At 40.0% G+C, this 23,216-nt stretch overlaps 1 protein-coding gene across 4 annotated transcripts in view; it reads left to right on the top strand.

The window, feature by feature from the left end:
• Positions 1–23,216, top strand: part of DPP6 (dipeptidyl peptidase like 6) — a 1,261,161-nt gene that overhangs the window by 948,203 nt on the left and 289,742 nt on the right. The window lies entirely within an intron of this gene.

Genomic DNA, 23,216 nt, shown 5'->3' on the forward strand with positions numbered 1-23,216 from the left:
GCAAATGTATACCCAAAGGCTAAATCTTTTCGGGAAATTCTTACAATGGGCTGTTTTGTTGTGATAAGCCTAAGGGTATGTTCACATGCAAACGCAAAAACATCTGAAAATACGGAGCTGTTTTCAAGGGAAAACAGCTCCTGATTTTCAGAAGTTTGTTAAGCCACTCGCGATTTTCGTGGCGTTTTTCGCTGCGTTTTTTACGGACGTTTTTGGAGCTGTTTTCAATAGAGTCTATGAAAAACGGCTCCAAAAACGTCCCAAGAAGTGACCTGCACTTCTTTATCGCGGAACAGAACGCAGTTTTTCCCATTGAAATCAATGGGCGGATGTCTGGAGGCGTTCTGGTTCCGATGTTTCGGCCATTTTTCGGCCGTTTACATCCTGAAAAATGGCCGAAAATAAGCCGAGTGAACATACCCTAATACTCACTCCAACAATATCCTTTCTACTTGGGCAATGTGATAATTGTCTATGGAAAGCACGTATACCAATATTGTAAAGGGGTTTTCCAGTGAGAAAAAAAAAAATCGATGGCCTATCCTCAGACTAGGCCATCAATATCTGATCGTGGGGGTCCGACTCTCGGCCAGTTCAGCTGTATTGATGGGACTGCGGTGCTTGTGCAAGTACTGCCTTACCTATATCGCTCATGCTGCCCAATGCTGGGAATCACCAACACACTTGTAGCAGCGATTCTCAGTATTACAAGATTTTCCCGTATGGGTGCAGGCTATAATACAGTGTGGAGCAGTGACAGGAATGAAGGAGAAGCAGTACTTGTACGATTGCCGCAGCCCCTTTAAAGGGAACCTGTCAGCAGCATTTCACCTATTGAACTTTACTTATCCCTCACTGGCCGTTGCTATAAAAAGTTCATTGCCATTATCCCCTCTCCTAAATTCCTCCTCCGACTGTAAATAACGGTCCACAAACATTTTGCGCCTTTTATCGTAATAATCCGGTGTCCCTTTATGCGCACACACCAGAAGAGGACATCAATGCACAAGCACAGGATTTTGTGTGCTGGGGGAAGGAGAGGAGCTGTCAATCAAAAGTAAGGAGGCGGGGTTAACTCGGAAAGACTTGAGGAATGAAGATATGACTCTTTTCAAACGAAGATTTGACTCTTTTCAAATGAAGATCTGACTCTTTTCTGCTCATTTGCATACGGTGTGGGAACACTAAAAAGCTGAATACTAAAGCTACAGAAGCGACTAAGAAGACAATTATAGGTTATATAGAAATGATTTTTCACCCACTACCACCAGGTATTGCTGGTTTAATAGGTGAAATGCTGGTGACCGGTTCCCTTTAAAATAGCTGTTCGATGCCGAGACCCACGATCAGATATTTTTTTTCTAACTGGAAGCTGATAAAAATGTAAATATTACTGCCACTGTTTACATTTGTATCATACAATTATTTATTAAAGAATGGAATATATACTTTAATAAATTACAACAAACTAGAATTTAAAAAAGTTCATATATACAGTATGTATATATTTATATATTCTTCAGCTAAATAACATACATACAGTACAATAAGATTTAAGGGAAATTCACAATGAACCCTAAATATACATGCATATACTGTACATGAAGGTTCTCCTCCATGTGCTGAACTATAATCCTCTTTTTTTTTTCCTATTCTATTGAAATCCTCTTTAATATTCTCAACGGCAAAGTGTAGTAAATTGCTGTTATTCCCAGTGTTTGGTCCTATTGGAAGGTATTTTTAAGCAGGGAATATATAATGAGATATATATGCGTGTCTACTAGTGGCCATTGCTAATAGTGCACGTGACCTATTAATAGCTAACAATGCATATATTTACTACTACTGAAAGCTTTGACAGTTTGACATTAGGTCAGAAAAAATTGCATTATTAATTACAAGATGGAAGAAATGTTTTGTATATTCACACGTCGCTATTAGAAAACAAATATGGTCAACATCTTATCGGCTAATAAGCACTACATTTTCTGTATTATAAGAAAAAAGTTCTATTGTTTGCTTCTAATTTATAATGAAGACCAGTGGGCGAGGATATTCCTGCTGTTCCATACATTCACTAGGACAATACAGGACTTTATAAGGAAAAGATTTATAATTCTACAGAATAACAGCCATACAAGGCAGTAAACACATTTTATGAAAGACTACAATGCGACAGAACAAATCATTTCAGATGTATCAAATGTTCATGTTATTAGGTGTTTTACAGCAAATTTATATTGGATTACATGACTTCCTATCACTCAGCCTCATATTTGTTGGACTCAACATATCATGAACCAACATTTTTTGCCCCGGCTTATCCTAATGATATATCACCTCATGTACAAATTGTCTTTGTGTAACATCTTTAAATATTGTGCTCTTTTCTAAGTCATTCATTTGTAAACTGGCCTGAAGAAGGGGCCTGTGTGCTCTGAAAGCTTCCACACATCATTTTTCTGGTTCGCCAATAAAGGTATTATACCTACAATACTTTTTTGACACAAAAGTATTTGACATTGCATTTACCAACATTAGAAGGACCTCAATTCGATTTAATAAAAGGCACCCTCGGACCCTTGGGATGATCGTAATCCTACTGATGGGCAGAACAAAGGCGCCACTTGAATGGGACTAAGTAGTAGAACTAAAGACAGCCAACGTGCCTGAAAAAAGATATAAAGGGTCATGGCACTCCAGAAAGAGCTATAGCCCCTTTTGTCCTTCATCTTGATCTTGATGGAGGTTTAGGAGGTTGGATTTCAGCTGATCACAGATATACTAAGGATAGGCCATTGATGTATATTCTCGGAAAAACCCTTTGAGACCAGATTTACTGTAGCTGTAAATAATTTGAAAGCCAATTAGATTAAAAAAACAACAACAACAATGTACACTATATACACAATACTACTAAGATATTTTGTCCAAGTGGTTGGTACTGGTTGCAGTGAATCATATTGTAGCTCTTTTTGCTAGGAAGTCAATATAACCCACTGTGAACATTTGTTTTAGCCATTTTTTTTTCTTCTAAAGAAAATGTAGTCATTGGAAATCAATACTATCCATTACCACAAAACTCAAGCAATTGGATTTTAATTGAATCATACAATAGTATAAATGTATTTTCTAGAACACATTGTTCTTTATGTGCCTGGCAGCTGTATAAAAACAATCAAGAAACCATATACATTATTAAAGTCTTGGAAGACAGACATTATATATATAATTTAGCTTTAGTCAAAACTCAATTCCCATTTTACTCATGTCCACATCCAAAATGCCAGGACCTCCAGCTGTATCTGCTGATGAACGTGGGTATATTGTTAAGAGTCAAAGACATACATGAACCCTCAGAGGTTCTCATTTTCTTTTACCATTTGCAATTTCATTGAATTTGATTGATATCAGTTCTTTTCCATACAAATGTCATTTCTCGGACTCAAAAAAATCGGTGTTTTTGATCTTTTCATCGTTGACTTTTTTACTGAGGTGTTAAAGAAATGCATTTGTTATCTTGGATCTAAGATATTTCCTGTATACACCACTTGATTTGCAATGTGATATTGATTTTCAGACAGATCATCTATGGTAACACAAACTGATAGCAAATGGTGAGACCACAGAATTTCTACTGACATACATTAAAATATAACCGCTAGTGTGAGAAGAGACCTACACTAAAATGGTCTGAACGGTATGTAGACCACGTACTTATTATATATTGTATACTGAGGCTCATGGTAAATACTGGGTACTGTTCATCTCCTATTGCTCTGTCAATCATCTACAAATATACTGGAGCTCCATTTGTCATAGAAGCGTTTCTTTGGTGTACCATAATAACTCTGAGAATGATAACTCTCTAACTTCCCGTAGCAAAAAAAGCTGCTGTCATACGTGATCCCCTGGATCAGCTGAGAGGTTAAAAATATTTGACATATTGCATATGCGAGTTTGGGTGTCCATTCAGTGGGTGCAGGAGTGAGGCTTCTCGCTATGACAGATTCTCTTTAAGGTAACTCTATAGATTTATCTGCAGACAGGCACGTACATAGAAATCATAGGGCCCTATATAAAAACTTAGTAAGGGCCCCACCCCCTCTGAAAGCTCCAACAAATATACTTACTTCTTATTAAGTTAATGTTGACCGTGATTTTATAAAATATCTTTATAGTAAGAGCTCTGTTAATACTCATGCACCATGCGGGCGGCGTGCCAGGATCTCTCCCCTGTGCAGAGTGTAACAGACTTCTAAGCAGGGGGCACTCCCTGTTGATGAATCTGACTTGGCTAAAAATGCCAAGTACGATATTTTTGTGGAGAGATTGTTTAATAAACAAAAAGTTCACGACTCTGAAGCCTGTCGGAAAAAGTGGAGCAGGTTCTTCATCAATGTGGCGCTCAGTCTGAACACCATATTTTCAATGCATTTACACCAGATAACTGGCATAAATACATTGGTGAATCTCTTACATACAGCTCTAAATCCCCTGCTTTCTTTTAAACAGTACATGATAAAACTATCTGCCTGCAACCACCACTAGGGGGAGCTTAGTGCATATGAATTTATACAGCTACCGTTGAACTCAATAGAAGCTGTAAAATCTCTATGCACTGATCTCCCCTAGTGGTGGCTGCAGGAAAAGGCTATGGCTCTATATCAAGAAAAAGGACGCGTTCAGAGTCAAAGGCAAATGCTTACCACGGGCCACATAGAAGTGGCGTGGTCTGCCTCTATAGTCAGTACGCCATGGCCTGCAGTCCAAATGAGCCAAATTACAAACTGAGTTCCGCTCTGCTACATATGTATCACTAAAATGTATTTTATCAATAAGTTCTAGTTCACATCATGTTAAATGGCCTACGCTTGGTCTATACAATGGAGAATTTTAGCATCCATCACCATAAACTATAATAGTATACGTTAAATGAAATGAACTTTAATGACCCTGATCATGACTTATCCGTTAAACTGATACTATTAATGTCTATGGGTGACGGATGGCACTTTTAGGCATCTGTCACAGACATCCGTCACCCACAGGCTATTATGGCATTCATTTAAGCCCTTAGTGACCACTAATACGCCTTTTTACGTGATTCACTAATGGGCTTTAGGCTAGGCTGACGCCTTTTCACGTCAGCCTAGTCTAAGTCCTGCACGGGTCTCCCGTGCAGGCAGGAGCCGGGGCTCTGCTGTCTGATGACAGCTGAGCTCCTGCTCCAACGCCCGCGATCGAAGTTTACTTTAACCCGTTTAACCCGTTAACCCGTCAATAGCGACCGCGGCATCTAACTTTGTTTACAGAGGGAGTGCGCTCCCTCTGTCACCCATCGGCGGCCCGCGAATGCAATCGCGGGTCTCCGATGGGGTGTCATGGCAGCCAGGGGACTGATAAAAGCCCCCAGGTCTGCCCTGGACATATGCCTGTTAGGACGCGCCGGAGGCACGTCCTAACAGATTGCCTGTCAGATTTACACTGACAGGCAATAATGCTCTGGTATACGAAGTATACCAGAGCATTATAGCAGCGATCGGAACATCGCACAGTAAAGTCCCCTAGTGGGACTAATAAAATCAGTTATCAAAGTGAAATAAATATTATTAATAAAAAGTACAGTAAAAAAATAAATAAAACCATTTTTTTCCATAAAAAGTGGTTTTATTTAGTAAAAGTGTAAAAAAAAAAAAAAGTACACATATGTGGTATCGCCGCGACCGTAATGACTCCATTAATAAAGTGAATATGTAATTTAAACCGCAAAGTGAACACCGTAAAAAAAAACGCAAAAAACCATGGCGAAATTGCAATTTTTTTCCATTGCCCCCCAAAAAAGTCATAATAAAAATGAATCAATAAGTCCCATGCACCCCAAAACAGTACCATTCAAAACTACGTCTTGTCCCGCAGAAAACAAGCCCAAAAAATCACTACATTGATGGAAAAATAAAAAAATTACGGCTCTTGGAAAGCGACGATGCAAAAACAAATAATTTTAGTTCAAAAGTGTTTTTATTGTGCAAAAGTCGTAAAACATAAAAAAACCTCCACATATGTGGTATCGCCGTAATCGTACCGACCCATAGAATAAAGGTAACATGTTATTTACGTCGCATAGTGAACGGCGTCAATTTAAAAACGAATAGAACAATGGCGGAATTTCAGGGTTTTTTTATAATCCCCCCCAAAAAGGTTAATAAAAGTTAATATAAAAATTATATGTACCCAAAAATGGTGCCATTAAAAAGCACAACTAATCCCGCAAAAAACAAGTCCTCATACAGCTATGTAGACGAAAAAATAAAAACGTTATAGCTCTTTGAATGCGACTATAGAAAAACTAATAAAATAGCTTGGTCATTAAGGCCTAAAATGGGCTGGTCACTAAGGGGTTAACATACCTTATGAAAAGTTATTGAAAATTCCATATATACGTTAAACATATACCTGTGGCATATGCCATACAGTAACATACTGTATGTCACCCTTAGGCTCCCATATTAAAAACACAGCCACTCTTTTGGACTACATTGGGCTAATGGAGCCCTATCGACACTTTTAGCTTTCCCGGCATACATGCTAAACGTAGGGAACAAACATATATGAAGGGGCCTAACACACTGTACAGTCATTATGCCAGCCTTGGCCTCCGTGTTTTAAACCAGAGTGATGACATCTGATTCTATAGGACGTCGCTGTAGTGCTGCCAGGTAGTGAAGGGGTTCAATATTATGAAATGTTTGTGTTATAAATATAAATTGTACAGACCAGTTGGGATAGCCCCTTCTGAAAAATAAAGCTGCCCAACTGGTTGCCAGGGGATGCTCATCCAAATGTGCCGAGTCCACTCTGACTTATTCCCTAAAGGACATGTAAATAGAGGTGGTCCAGTAAGGTCAATGCCTTTAAATATTCTTGTCCTGTTGAAGAGTGTAAGGGCCTGTTCACATCTGCATTTGAGGCTACATTAGGGGCCTCCATCACAGATCCGGCTAAACATGCTGTAAACAATAGCGCAGCATGCTGCGCTATTATTTCCAGTAAAACGAGGGACACCATGACAGAAACCTGATGGAATCCATTAAAGTTAATTGTTCCGTCAGGCACCTATGATATCCGTCATTCAACTGAACTTATGCTTCTGGGAACGCAGATGTGAACAGGCCCTAATATATTTGCCAAACTTATAAGATAGATGGATGGATGGATAGATAGATAGATAGATAGATAGATAGATAGATAGATAGATAGATAGATAGATAGATAGATAGATAGATAGATAGATAGATAGATAGATAGATAGATAGATAGATAGATAGATAGATAGATAGATAGATAGATAGATAGAAGATAGATAGACATGATAATGGTTGGTATCATTTTTATAAATTATATATATAGTTCAGTTTCAAGTACTGCTTTTTTCTTGTTGATTTATTGCCACATTTTTATATCTCTTTTTCTACAAATTCATAACAATAAATAAATTAAATAGACTAATGAGTGCACGCCATGTCTGGGGGCTTTACTTTAAATATAATTCAAAACTAATTGGCTCTGTATAAAGGAAGGCTAATGGCAGAGGCGTGCTCGCTTGTCGGCCGCCATGCAGATGTTTCCTACGTTTCAGCTACTGATCGCAATCCCTCCGGCATCCCTGGCGTTATCTTATGGTCATTGGCACTGTGTCCTCAGCTGTATTTTTCTTTCAATACACACCGTGGGCCTAGTTTAGACTTTTGCTAAATAAGGAGAGAAATAGTGCTGGCATAAAAATATTAGCATGTTGCCAACGTAATTTCTGAGTTTACAATGCAAATTAGGTTTAGGCACCACAGAGCTGCAAGCATCTGGTCTTAAAAATATTCTAGGGACTTTTTATATGTGTGCGACTGTTCATGCACTGCTTTTACATCTGTCCCAGGCATGTTTACGAAATTTAAAGGGAAATGAGACTGAAAAATTGATTACTTTGAAAACAATATCCACTTTGTGGAAGTGTTGTACAGCAATACAATAAACCTGTGGTATGCAGTTGAAAAAAAATGACTACAATCTTTTATTTTTCATGAATTTTTATGATTAGCATTTGGTATCTCAATTTGCTTCCCAACTGACTAGATTACTTTTTTGACTGCCTTTCTGTAAGTGCAGCTGACAGCATTAGCTACCAAAAGCCAAAATATAAAGCAAACGGCACTGCCAACGGTAATTGACTACTGGGCTACTTGTCATTGTGTTAGTATCTGAATTGAAAACTGAACCAGGTCTATAGGACATTGGCTATCCAGTAGAATATGTTCATGTGTAGTCGGTTTTAATGCCTCCAAGATGATATTTTCATTAATAGAAATCCAAATGATCTCAAATAATACAAATGTGCATAAAAATAAGATTTTATGAGCATAATGAAACAGGTTTACTACTGTGTCTATGTCTAGAAAGTGCCGAAATAGCGCAAAAAATTGGCACAAATTGGCACAGTTTGCATTTAGCTACACACTTTTTAAAAGTGTTCCAAAAAATGAGTGTGACTTAACAGGAAAGGAGTTTGTCTTAAATGTGCACCAAAAATGTGGTATAAGGGAGAGAAAAGTGTTTAAATGGTCATGCATTAGCAATGTTTCCGTCACAATTGATATCAATGGTGATGCAAACGGAAGCTGTGGTTTCCTTTTGACTTTCCGTTACGGGGTTCCACGATGGAAACCTCCGACGGAACCCCTGAACGGAAAGCGAACGCTGATGTGAACAGGCCCTTAGAGACTTAGCGCTATATCTAGATGTTGGTAAGAGAACTTGCCATAGGATATGATGTTGCTATTGAACGTCTCCTACTAGCAAAGCCATTGCTCATCTTCAATTATATATCTTGCAAATAATCTATCATGCTACTAATTTATCTTAGCCAAAGATGTATGAAGCTGTTGAGAATCAAGTCAGGTGTAACAAGCATGCTGTAAGATTTAAAGGACTAAAGGTGCTGTTACAAGGCCCGACGAGGGCCATGTAAAGGAGTGCCGATCAATAAGACCAGGGCCGCCATCAGGAATTTCTAGGCCCCATACAGGCAAGGAGTCTGGGCCCCCCTCCATTACCGAGGATTGGGCAACAGAAAGTGGTGCGTTCACATTTGTACGTTAAGCACGTTAATTGATTTTGGCACTGATGTCAAATACAGTGAACGAAACCATGGGTCATGCACTTGACTGGTTAATGTCTTGGATTTTGTTCAATTCAGCCAAAACGTACCACACTGTATGGCACACAGTGGGATACGTCGCCCAGGGGAAACTCCTGAAGTCACTGTCCATAAATGTTAGTAGCTTTTCCAGGGCTGGAGTCCCTGGGCAGAGATTCTACTAACGCTCTGCCCAGGGTCTCTGGCGCTGTTCCTGATGTCCATGTATTGACAGTGATGTCAGGAGCTTCCCCAGGGCCAATGTCCATGGGCAGAGCAATTGCAATGATCTGACTGGGGACTCCGGCATTGGGAACCTCCTGACATTACTGTCAATATAGTGTTGTCAGGAACGGTACACGTTTTTTTGCTGGATCTCTCAGGATGGAATAGCATAGTCTACTACGCTATTGCAGCTTTAAAAAAAAGTAAACCCCATTCACATGAGTTATATTGTCATTTGTAGTGAATTATCAGTGCGTAATCCGCACCGAAAATAGGAGAGTTGTTGCCATGTTCCAAATTAAAAGCAAATTGTTCTTCTATTACTCTTCCAACCTACATGTATTTGGTCTTGTTTTTCTCAGAACATGTTGGGCTTCTATATTGTGTCAAAGAATAAGTGATATATTTTACGTTTTAAAAAATGTAAAAGCAAAAAAGGGAAATACATTTTTTTTTAAATTTGAATATGTGAATTTAGATGTTTTTTGACATGTGGTGCACACCACTGGGTAAACACACCTGAATACATATTTGGCAACTTCTGCCGACTTCAACTATCCTAAATATGTGTGCAGTTTTTACACGATGGACGCATGGCGGAGCTTACAATGAATGGTGCAAAAACTGGCTTCTGGTGAGTACATTTTCCAAAACTGATTCCATAGCGATCTCTGTGCATGTGACAAGTGACACATGCCAAAGTCGCCATGTACAAAACTGTACAATACATCAAAATATATGCTATGAAATATATAGATAAAGAGATAGGTAAATAGAAATAATACTAATTATATTTGTATAACACAAAAAAAATAATTGCAATTTAGATATATAGATATTCTATCTATCTATCTATCTATCTATCTATCTATCTATCTATCTATCTATCTATCTATCTATCTATCTATCTATCTATCTATCTATCTTGGGCTCGTTTTTTTCAGCCATGGCTGGGCCCCTGATGGCAGTACTAGTACCATGATGGCGGCCCTGAATAAGACAGCTTGTGGATCGGCGCTCGTTTACTCCTTTCACAAGGAGCTGGTATGGGGACGAGCGCTCGTTACTACGATCACTCGTCCCCATACATTTGTATAATGTCGGCAGCACATTTCCCTGTTTACACAGGGAGATATGCTGCCAATAACGATAATAGTTTCTGCATTTAAAACGATGCAATCAGCCAATGAACGAGCGTTTTCTAGTTCATTGGCTGATCGTTGCCCTGTTTACACAGGTCAATTATCGGGAACGAGCGTTGTATGAACGCTAGTTTGCCCAATACTTGGCCAGTGTAAAAGGGCCCTTAAAGAGGCTCTGTCACCACATTATAAGTGCCCTATCTCCTACATAAGGAAATCGGCGCTATAATGTAGGTGACAGTAATGCTTTTTATTTAAAAAAAACGATCTATTTTTACCACTTTATTAGCGATTTTGGTTTATGCTGAGTTTCTTAATGCCCAAGTGGGCGTGTTTTTACTTTCGACCAAGTGGGCGTTGTACAGAGGAGTGCATGACGCTAACCAATCAGCATCATACTCCTCTCCCTATTAATCAAGTGTCCTGATAATGAATATACATGACCTCCAGCCAGAACGTCATGTGTATTCAGAATCCTGACACTTCTGAATCTTTTCTGTGAGATTCCAGCAAGGGAAACGAAATCTCGCAAGTAAATTTCTGAGCATTTATTTCCACTCAGTATTTTTTACGCAGCATGTGGATGGGATTTGTTCTATCTCATCGACTCTGCTGCTACTGTATTTGCGGCAAATTTTCCGCAACTAATTCCATTGCGGAAAAACACAGACCGGATTCACACGAGCTTTGCGCATCTCGGACGTGAAAAACGTCTGTGTGTGAACAGCCACATTGAATTATACAGGTCCGTGTGACGGCCGTTGTTTCAACGGCCGTCACACGGACGTTTAACACAATCGTGTGAATAAGGCCTAACCATGAACAAACACTCACTAGAAGACAGCACTTTCTTCTTTTTGTACCAAGAATGGGCTGTGAATTTTGGGAGGAAGAAGGTTATAAGGTAAATGAGGGCAGCACTGTGGCTTAGCGTTTATCCCTGTTTTTTTTGCAGCTCTGATGTCCTGTGTTTAGAGTTGGAATCTTCTTCCCATGTTGGGGTGAGTGTCTTCTCGGTAATCCAGTTCCCTCCCACCCTCCAAAAACACATACTCATAGGTTAAGTGTCTTCCTATGAAATTGGCCTAGAATGTTTGTGTCTGAAATAGGGAAATTACATTATGAGGTCCACTGGGACGCACAGCGACTTATTTGAAGGGTGAAAATCTCTGTACAGCACTGCAGATTATGTTGGTGCTGTATAAGCAAGGGAAAATAAATAAATAATAGTCTTCAATAGTTCACTACCAGTAGTTGTACAATAGGTAGTGAAATTTAATTCTAAAGTCAGAATATTAATAAATAGCTAGAAAAGAACCCCCTGCACAGGCAGTGCATGTATCATATTGCCTCTTGCCCTTCATGGGTCAGCAACCTTCGTCACTCCAGCTGTTGGGAAACTACAACTCCCAACATGCCTTGACAGCCAAAGGCTTTATGATTCCAGCCAAAGGCTGTCAGGGCATGTTGGGAATTGTAGTTTCACAACAGCTAGAGTCCCGATGGTTGCTGACCCCTGGAAGGTATCTGTGCTTACAACGACCTGGATAAACCTGTATAAAATGTAACAGTGCAGATAATCGAACATTTAATCATTGCTAGTAGTCATATCAGATCATCTTTAGGCCTTGTTCATACAGTGCCGATTTGATGCCGATTTTCATGTTTTTTTTTTAAGCCAAAACCAGGAATGAAACCTAAACACAAGAAATATATAAAGTTTCTCCTCTACTGGATCCAATTCTGGTTTTGGTTCTGAAAATGCATGCGAAATATGCATCAAATCTGCACCGCGTGAACAAGGCCTTAGATTTCCCCAATAGTAAGCTCTGCTGACATAGTCACATAAGCCCCATTTCTGGATTAGAAGTGACTGGCCGGAACTGTACAATCATTCTGCGCAGTTGCTTACCAGAGTCAATTTTACTTTTTATGTGTTCCACGAGACTACACACCTGTGATCTTTTCTCTTCATTCATTCTAAATGTGTGCTCTGACTGAAATCCCGGGAATTAACTTTGCTATGGAGATTGTATTTCTATAGAAAACAGTAAACTGGTGTTAAACGCTTCTAAATTCTGAGGTATGCAATGATGTTGATATAAATGTTCACAGAGTTTTCATGTATTATATTCCTAGAGGGTGGATTTATTCCTAATGTTACAAAAGTGCAATCTCATTGTAATGTAAGGCCGGATTCACAGGAGCGTGTGCGTTTTGCGTGCGCAAAAGGCACTTAAAAGCTCCGTGTGGCATCAATATATGATGCATGGCTGCATGCTTTTCGCGCAGCCACCATCATTATGACACTCTGTTTGGATGTTTGTAAACAGAAAAGCACGTGGTGCTTTTCTGTTTTCATTCATCCTTCTCACTGCTGTTGTGCGAATCACGCGCGTCCCACGGAAGTGCTTCCGTGTGGTGAGAGTGATTTTCACGCACCCATTGACTACAATGGGTGCGTGATGCGCGAAATACGCACAAAGAACGGACATGTCGTGAGTTTTTCGCAGCAGAATCGCGCTGCGTAAAAATCACGCACATGTCTGCACGGCCCCATAGACTAATATAGGTCCGTGCGACGCGCGAGAAAATCACGCGCATGGAAGGACGTATGTTCCGTTCGTCTGAATAAGCCCTAAGAGTTATGCGTCGAAAGTATAGGGCCCCATAGCAAAACTCAGAATGGCCCCACTGAGAGCTCCGCCAAATGTACTAGGTCTAACATTAATTTTATAACATATCTGCATCTGTTTTTCTGACTAGATAAATGATAAAATGGCGACTAAGGTTATCACCGGAGTTGGGACTCCTACCTGTCAGGTGTTTGGTGAAAGAGAATTTCCACCTGAAATGTAAAATTGGCCCCCTAAAAGTTGGATCATTATATTTCATTTACAGAGATATTGGATTTTTTTTTTTTGCTTTGTTGAGGCAGTCATATTTGAAAAAGTGAGAACAGTAAGTACAGCCATGTTGGTTGTCACTTGAATTACTCGCTTAGAAACTGATGGTAACATTGACACTAAGTTACTGATTAAACATGCTGACAACCCAATTTCCGGGTGTCCCATTGTTAAGACACCCAGCGATCAGATGAAACCATTGAGCAAATCCGGCTGCAACTGTTTACTTCTACTTTAGCGCCTCCACAGGTGAGATTAAACATTACACAGTTCCCATGTCAGGCCATGTCAGGTCCTCCATAGAAATAAAGTGCTGTTTTCTGCTCTGGCTAATAGATGAGGGAATGTCTTAATTCATTAATAGGGTATTAAAAAAATAGGTTTTCTAGACCCAAACGCTCCCTTAAATGGAGATATTTAGCCCAACCTTAAAATTAAACTCAGTTTTTGAACAATATTTTACCGTTAAAATCTACACACCAAAAGAAAATGGGTTTCTTTGTAAATACTGATTTTACGCTAAATGTCATTTATTCTCCATTCACACCCAAAGTGAAAATTATTTTGTTGGTTCCTTCTTGCATGCTGTTTGTGGTTAGCCTGCACCCAGCAGACAGTCCTTAGGCCTTTATCTGTGTAACAGAAATTCGAGTTCTCACAATACACTACTCCCTTGTTACAGGAAATCAGCAAAGTTTTGAATTCGGAGATAGTTTTGATGAAAGCAGATATATATAAAGATAAGCAAGGAAATTCATTTTATGTTAAAGCATTCAATACAATTCTAAATCTTTTTAAACTAGATATTGGTTTTACTTTATCTATGGCTTATGTGAACCATAAGAGGCGGGACATATCAGGACTACTTTTTATTATATGGTGTACTTTTAAATACCTTCTACAGACTGTGGTTGCTAGGCAGCACTAAAGGAGTTGTAACTGTTGCCTAGCAACAGTCCTATCCACCAAAGGTGACCATTTTGGATCTCCACATTGTTTGGGAGAACAGCCTGATTACTTTCTATAGTACAGAAGAGCTGGTAGTGGGTATTGCTTGCATGCTACCAGAACTGTCTCCTGCATTTTGGAGAAAAAAGATGGCCCAAGTCCTCAGCACAGGAGTGTAGCGTTTGTGGGAGAAGATGTATGGGAATTCCAACACGGAGACATTGGCAAGATAGACTTACAGCAACCAATCAGATTTTTTTTAGTGCAGATTACAAAATGTTAGAAATTACGTCAGGGGCGTAACTAGGAAAGACTTGGCGCCATAGCAAACTTTTGTGTGCCACACAGCCCCCCTTTGTAGATAGTGCCACATACACCCCTATAGATAGTGCCACACACTGCTCCCTGTAGATAGTGTCACACCCCCCCTTGTAGATAGTGTCACCCCCCCCTTGTAGACAGTGTCACACATCTCCCTTGTAAATAGTGCCCCACAGCCCCTTGTAGATAGTGCCACACAACCCCCTCTTGTAGATAGTAGCACACAGCCCCCCTTGTAGATAGTGCCACACAGCCCCCCCTTGCAGATAGTGGCACACAACCCCCTCTTGTAAATAGTGCCACACAGTCCCCCCTTGTAGATTGTGCCACACAGCCCCCCGTTGTAGATAGTGCCCCCCAAACAAATAAAAACATTTTTATTCACCTAGCCCCATTCCTGCTCCACGGCCTGCTCAGATGGTACAAGAGGCTGAGACGGGACACTTGCGTAGGTCGGCGTGGTCCAGTGACGTCATCTCGCCGGCCTGCACAGGGATCCTGTCCCAGTGCCTTATAGGCTGTGGGCCTTATGTGGCCTGTAGCCTAGTAAATGGCAGAGCAGGGAGCTAGCTCCCTGCTCTGCCATAGTATTCAATTGTATCTGCGTCCTAAAGATGCAGATACAATTGAATGAGGCAGTCGCCTGGGGCCGCGGATTCCCAGTTCTAGCGATGCCACCGGGAATTAAGGGGTCCTTGCCGCCCGGCTGGCACATAAATGCAGCTGCTATGGCTGATATAGTGGTAGTTCCACCACTGAATGATGTGATTTGGATGTTATGGGCAATCCTGATATCCTGAATCCTTTTTGTCTACACTAGTTTGCAAATTGTCTCAATGCCAGCTGTTTTCTTTAACTATATTGTAATAAAGCCTTGAGCACATGTTATATGTTTACAAGACATTGCCTGTAAAATTAATTTCATGGGAGCATATACTGTAAGTAGTTTATTTATGAGCAGATCTTCTAAATGTCAAATGTCTAAATGGGATTACTATGTACAGACTAAGGCTAAATTTACATCACATTTGGGCACTACGTTCAGCGTATACATCAGGAAATGGTCATAGAGTTTATTAAACAGATGTTACATAGTTACATAGTTAGTACAGTTGAAAAAAGACATATGTCCATCAAGTTCAACCAAGGGAATGGATATGGGTACACTATAGAATTGTATTTTACTCTTATTGATCTAGAGTGTCATTATGACATATGTTTGGCTGGTGTATGTCAGCATAGCTTGGTTTCAACTGTATGGAAAGTGTAGTTGACTACAACTTTATGCCAAAAATTAAACGTATACCGCATACATATTTTTATAAGGTCAATGGCAGATGTATATGGAACAACCCCAGGGAAGTGCGGTTTGACAGCTGACAGGCAGGACATTGGAAGTAGTAGTCCTCGATCATGGTCTGGTCACCGTTTTCATGGTGGCAGGGCCCGCCTCCACTAGACCTCCCACACTCCTAGGGCTGGCACATTGATGAGGTGGTTGCACTTAAATGATGGAGGTAGTTGTTCCCCCGGGGCACACCCTGTGCAAATGTCTCCTAGCTGGTGGAAGATGGGGTACCCTTGATGGTTTAGTACAAATGATAGGCAGGAGACTGTAGTAAAGTTAAACAAATAAAATCATGGTTTCGTTACTTGTCAACAAATTGCACAGCACTTCCAAGATGAAGGTAGAGTACAGAATCTTACAAGGCAGTTTTCCAACAATGGAGCAAGGTTTCCCAAATCTCAAGCTTTATTTTGACTGTAGCAATTCTGGTCCGGTAATTGAATGTAGAATGCAGGCAGATAATGGTGGGGACTTTCGTGTAATAGCAAAGCAGTTACTGTTAAAAGATCATTTATTTGGTGCAGTACATGAAAACCATGAACTATGCATTTCGGTGTTGGACCAACCCGTTCCTCAGACTTGCACACAAAATATTGGTGTTTGGTGTTCATGCCTGAGGAAGGGGTTGGTCCAAGCTCAAAACTTGTAGCTAAGTACCAAATAAATTATCTTTTAATAGTAACTGCTTAGTTATTCGTATCCATTAGCAGCGCCAACAAAAATCCCATTATCCCAACATTATCTACCTGCATTCTACGATACAAAAGTTAGAGACCTGCTTCAGCCACAGCAATTCATGCCCAACACGTCCTAAAGGCACATTACAGTTATTCTCAGCAAATAAAGGCAAACAGTGCAAACATTAATTTAAACCAGGACTGGAATAAAGTTGAATCCATTACTGTAACATAAAACAAATGACATATCACCTTTAGCAGTGTCCTAGTGGGACGCTACATATACAACTGTATCGTTTTGGGCTTATATGCGATGGCATTCTTAAAACACGCATTATAAAAATAATTAACCTAACCTTATGCAATCTTGTATAGTTAATAGAGAAACACATGTACACCCGATGACACACATTGCGAGGCGAACCTTGTTCATTTGTCAGATGCGCCTATACCACACTGTGCAGGACCCATGAACAGCATGAGAAATATTCTGACTTTTCCCTTGCCTGATGCTGAGCTTTTAATTACCCTCTACGGTGATGGTTGTTGCTCGTGGAATTATTCATGTGAAATAGGTCTTAGCCTAATAACTACAAATTATACACAGGATTCCTAAGGCATAAAGCTCCAGTTATAAATACCGTGCAAGCGTTACATAATGTGCAGTGTGCCGAATGTAATGTAAGAGTATAATGAGAAATCTATAGTGACAAATGATATTTATTCTCTCCATCATGGTGGCTTTAGTTATACACAATGCAGCGGTATCATTTAAAAAGTAATAATTGCCCTTACAAGTCATAAATTGTTGCATTGAACAGCCTATGTTTTTTCTTTATTTCTTTACTTCATCTCCGGCAGCGGTAAACCGGCAAATTTCTGTGTTCGGAAGCAAAGCCATTTGTCAAGGCCACAGGCATTCCCCTAGTCATTGTTATATTGTGGAAATTGCAAGGTAAAGGTTGAAAATTTCCCAAAGGAAGCAAAAGTTGTGCCATGTGTCAGCTTTAGTTTCAATATCCTCCAGGTTGTAGATTTCCCAAAGAATGGATGTGTAAGCAATAACACTAGATATGAGCAAATCCTTTTCCCAATTATGTATTTTGCATCAAGTCAGATTAAGTACCCTAGGCAAAGTATCTAATAACTTCACGTGAACTGCTAAACTTCAGATAGATGTTTATGATCATAGTGATGTTGCCATGATAACAATAATCTGAAGTATGAGACATTTCAATGACTTATCTAAGAAGCTCTTATATATAATTAGTATAAACCTTTAGATTCCTGCTGATAAAAGAGGAAGAAGCTTAATATTTATTTGGTACAGGTGTTTCTGTTCGGGGAATATTGCAGTGCATTCTTTTCTTTTCTGAACATCAGAGTATATTTTAACTCCTTAACGACGAAGGACGGATATATCCGTCCTATGCAGGAGTTACTTCCAGCATAAGGATGGATATATCCGTGGGTATTGCCAGTGTACCCACCCGATCAGCGGCAGGAGCACGGCTGTTATAAACAGCCTGGCTCTTGCACCAACTGCCGTAATCGAAGCGCGCTCTGATTCCGGCAGTTTAACCTATTAGATGCCGCTGTCAATAGCGACAGCGGCATCAAATCCCTCTGGTACCCCCTCTGTAATCCCTCTAATCCCTTTGTTACCCCATCGGTGCCCCCGCAATGAAATAGTGGGCCCTTGTTGGGTTTCCATGGCAGCCGGGGGCCTAACAAAGGCCCCCAGGTCTGCCTTCAGCAACTGCTTATTAGGCCATGCCAGATAAATGTTGATCAATAAGTCCCATGTACCCCATAATTGTAGTAATGAAAACTACACCTTGCCTCGTAAAAATCAAGCCCACATACGGCCAAATTGACGGAGAAATAAAGAAGTTACGGCTCTTGGAACGCGGCGATGCAAAAACTAGTACATTTTTTCTAAAAGGGTTTTTATTGTGCAAACTTAGGAAAACATATAAAACCTTTACATATTTGGTATTCCCGTAATTGTGCCGACCCATAGAATATAGGTAACATGTTATTTACGCTGCCTAGTAAACGGCGTAAATTTATAACGTGAAAATCAATGCTGGAATAGCTTCTTATTTTCAATTCTCTCCTAAAATAAAGTTGATCAATATATTATATGCACCCAAAGATGGTGCAATTCTAAAATACAACTCGTCCCACAAAAAACAAGCCCTTATACGGCTATGTCGATGAATTAAAAAAAAAAGTTACGACTGTTGGACTGCGACTGTGAGAAAACAAATAATAATCCTTGGTCATTAAGGCGCAAAATGCCCTGGTCATTAAGGGGTTAAAGAAATATACATATGATTATTTTTTAATCGCGCAAGAATTGTCTCTAGCAGCAAGTGATGAGCTCCAAATCTGCTGCAAAAGGGGTTATTTTCAGTTGGACCTTGTTGGACCCATTGTAATATCAGAACTGAGTTTACGGAATGATCCTCTGATACTCAGAGCCAAGGTGGCTTAGATCGGCAGCATTGTTGCTGTTGGCCTCCTGGGTTGCTCCCTCTGCAGGTACTGTGTTGCAGCGGCATTGGTTGCCATGCGGTCCTGCACTTTGTAGAGTAGGGACTCACTTGAAAGAGGTCGCTGTGAATTGGCAAGTGGTCTTATACAGTTGGATCAAAATGTTTACTAAGAACCTCATGGTTACATTTTATTTTGCTGAGCCGCAATAGATCAAGTATAGCAAGCGGATTTGCGGTCCAGGATTTATTTTCTCCCCTGTGGATATCCTCTGATATTCTGGTGGGCCAGTCAAACACTTCTTACAGTCCATTCATATACAGATAGAACTGTAATACAAACTCTACTACGTCACTGTCTAACTGTAGCATTCATGCTACATCTCTCAGCTGCCCTTCATGTTCAGTGTTAACTCAGAGCATGGTCCGTTTGGATGCGTTGTGTAAGATGTTGAGTTTATCCTAGGCATGTTAAAGCACACCGATATAAAAGAAAACGACATCTTCCACTAGAATTAAAGGAACTAAATCATTTGGTGTGTCTTTTTTTTATCACAGTGATGACTTCCCCACTTGCAGTTAGCAGAATTGTGAATGCAGCTCTGCATATCAGTGGTAAATAATATTAAGTTAGTTAGCTAGTAATGTGCCCTCAAGAAAATGAAATAACCCAGATTTTCAACATTGTCCAGAAAGAAAATACTGCCTTAACCCTTTCAGGACCAGACTCATTTTCGTTTTTATGCTTTTGTTTTTTCCTCCCCGCCTTCAAAAGGTCCTAACTTTTTTATTTTTTCGTTGACATAGCCATATGACGGCTTAATTTTTGTGGGAGATGTTGTACTTTGTAATGGTACTATTTAATATTATGTATGATGTACTGGGAAGCTGGGGAAAAACTTAGAATGGGGTGGAATTGTGAAAAAAACAACAGTTCCTCCATTTTCTTATGGGTTTAATTTTTACAGTGTTCACTCTATGGTGAAAATGACACGTTATCTTTATCCTGCGGGTCAGTACGATACCAAATATAGTATTATATTATATTGTTTTTGTTATGTTTTAGTATTTTTCTGATCACAATCATTGCCGCTGGGACCCTGCTGTGCAGGTATTTAAATACCCTTTCACAACGTGAATCTATAGATTCGTGACGTGAAAGGGCTAAAGGGACTATGTCATCTCTGAAACCCCCCCTAAACGCCAATAATCAGTTAATAGCTTAAAAGTCGCTGATTCCAAATCTGTACGTTTTATCTTTCTACTCACCTGCATTCTCCCGCTATAAGCCTACAAACGAGCCATGTGCTGCATTCTGATGACGAGTCCCAGGAGTCATCTCCATTATATCGGCAAGCATAGAAGCCCTCTCCATTATATCGCCAAGCATAAGAGTCCTTTCCATTATATCGCCAAGCATAGGAGCCCTCTCCATTATATCGCCAAGCATAGGAGTACTCTCCATTATATTGCCAAGCATAAGAGTCCTCTCCATTATATCGCCAAGCATAGGAGCACTCTCCATTATATCGCCAAGCATAGGAGTCCTCTCCATTATATCGCCATGGATAGGAGTCCTCTCCGTTATATCGCCAAGCATAGGAGTTCTCTCTATTATATCGCCAAGCATAGGAGTCCTCTCCATTATATTGCCAAGCATAGGAGTCCTCTCCATTATATCGCCAAGCATAGGAGCCCTCTCCATTATATCGCCAAGCATAGGAGTCCTCTCTATGCATTAGCTTGCCGCGCATGGCTCGTTTGCTGGTTTACAGCAGGGAATGCAAGTGAGTAGAAAGATAAAAATTACAGATTCTGAATCAGCGTCTCATAAAATAAATTCTGATTATTGTAGTTGAGGAGGGTTTTCGAAGGTGACAGTCTTTTTAAGACTGTAAAATTAAGTAGAAAAAGCTGAGCTGTGTCGTGACCAGTGACGTTATCACTGATCGAGTATTGTGCATGTATGGTCTAGGGTACTATTCCCACCCTATGTGGCTCTCAGGCCTCCTTCATGGGGCTCCTCAACTTTTGGCAGCTGCAGAATGATTGTGCACTTGTGGCATCAAGCACCAGACTATTGTGTACTAGTTGCACCAATGATGGTTAAGCATTACTAGAACTTTATACCAAGGTCCACAACATGTCACAGGCAGTCAACACCAGAGTAAAAGTCATATTCCTTGGTCATATGTTTAATCAGCTTTTTACTGTTTTATATTCAGTGTGGCTCAACACCATGTGTCATATTTGAAAGTTGCCTTCGACCCACAAAAGGTTGAGGGCCTCTTATAATTATAAATCAGAGTCTACCTCATATGTCAACATTAGTCCTTTATTTAACCCCTCCCGACATTTGACGTAACTGTATGTCACAGCCGGATAGGGGAAATATGGAGCGGACTCAAGAGCTGAGCCCGCCCCATAGTCAGCAGTATTGGCTGAGATTAGCACTACACTGTAACATACTGGATCGGTGATAACTCCAATCCAGGATGGTTAACCACTTATATGCCACAGTCAATAGCGACCACATCATCTAAACCGTTACAAAGAGGGAGAGCCCCTTCGTTAGTCGATCGCCTTCCCCACTACGACGCAATCGCAGTGTGCCGTTATTTGCAATGACAGCCTAGTGGTCTAATGAAGGTCCCCAGGTCTGCCATCTTTCTGCTCCTATTAGGCCAGAAACAAGCCTTCACACCGCTCCATTGACAGAAAAATAAATACGATATGGGTCTCTATATATTTTGATAACAAATAGTTTCTTCTTTGTAAAAGTGATCATGAAAAACCCAATGAATTTTGTATCCCTGTAATAATATTGACCCGCTGAAAAAAGTTAAAATGTAGTTTTTTCCACATGGTGAACACTGCAAAAACAAATCCGAAAAAACAATGGTGGCATCGGTCTTTTTCTAATTCCATCCCACAAAGAATTTCTTAGGTCTCCCAGTACAAAATTTACAACCCGTCCAGCAAAAAAAAAAACAACGCCCATATGGCTATGTCGACAGAAAAAGACGGGCAGACAGGAAGAAAAAAACTAAATCAAAAAATGAAAAATATCTGTGGTGGCAAGGGGTTAAAACTGCAGGAAAAGACAAACTTTTAAATTGAAGTTTCTTATTTTTTTACCATGAAAACTAGTTTTTATTTCTTTTTTTCCTAAAGCAATTTATGCGGTAACGCCGTCGTCATTCTAACACCAGGCATTTAATCTAATGATTAATTGTGAAGCAATGTATTTTTATAGGAATCATCACAACAATAACTTGCACATTGATGAAATGGTTCAATTTCTTCTTGCCAAACACAGCTTTGTCACTGTGTAGAGGAACGTGTGGTGAGAGCAATTCCAGTAAAGTAGGACATGAGAAAACTGCTAGAGTCTCTGGCAAAATGTTTGTCTCTGTAATAGCTTGCTGGTCCATGGGGAACGTGACGAATTGTTTTATTCTAGATAGCAATGCCCTCAATGGCTACTGGAGAATTTGTCAAAAGGGCCATTGAAACATTCCAGTGACTCTGCCCATGGGGATAGACATGAGTACAGACCGGCATTTATTTGAGTTAAGCATAGCTGCTGAATTGTACCTTTGTGTCCAATGAAGATGTCAAAATCTCCAACATAATGCAATATTGTGGAAGGCATTAGGCGGACTCCTTTTTATCATATGTCATTAGATATTCTCGAGACAAGCTGTTCTTTTCCTCTTGTTATATTGCCACCCTTATTGCCCTATTACCATGCAAAGGATCCCATAAAATTAGAACTAGTTAGGAAACTCCCTACCATGGTTTGATCAGTTCTTTTATGTAGATTTATATTTACATAACAATTAAAATCAAATCAAAACATCTATGAAAGAATACAGCATATAATTTAAGGGTATGTATTCTCCACAACATTAAGACTCTTTCCAGACCGGTAGATAATTTGTTACGGTTGTGATGTGGT

Source organism: Rhinoderma darwinii, chromosome 5 (assembly GCF_050947455.1).
Source record: "Rhinoderma darwinii isolate aRhiDar2 chromosome 5, aRhiDar2.hap1, whole genome shotgun sequence".
Lineage (NCBI taxonomy): Eukaryota > Metazoa > Chordata > Amphibia > Anura > Rhinodermatidae > Rhinoderma > Rhinoderma darwinii.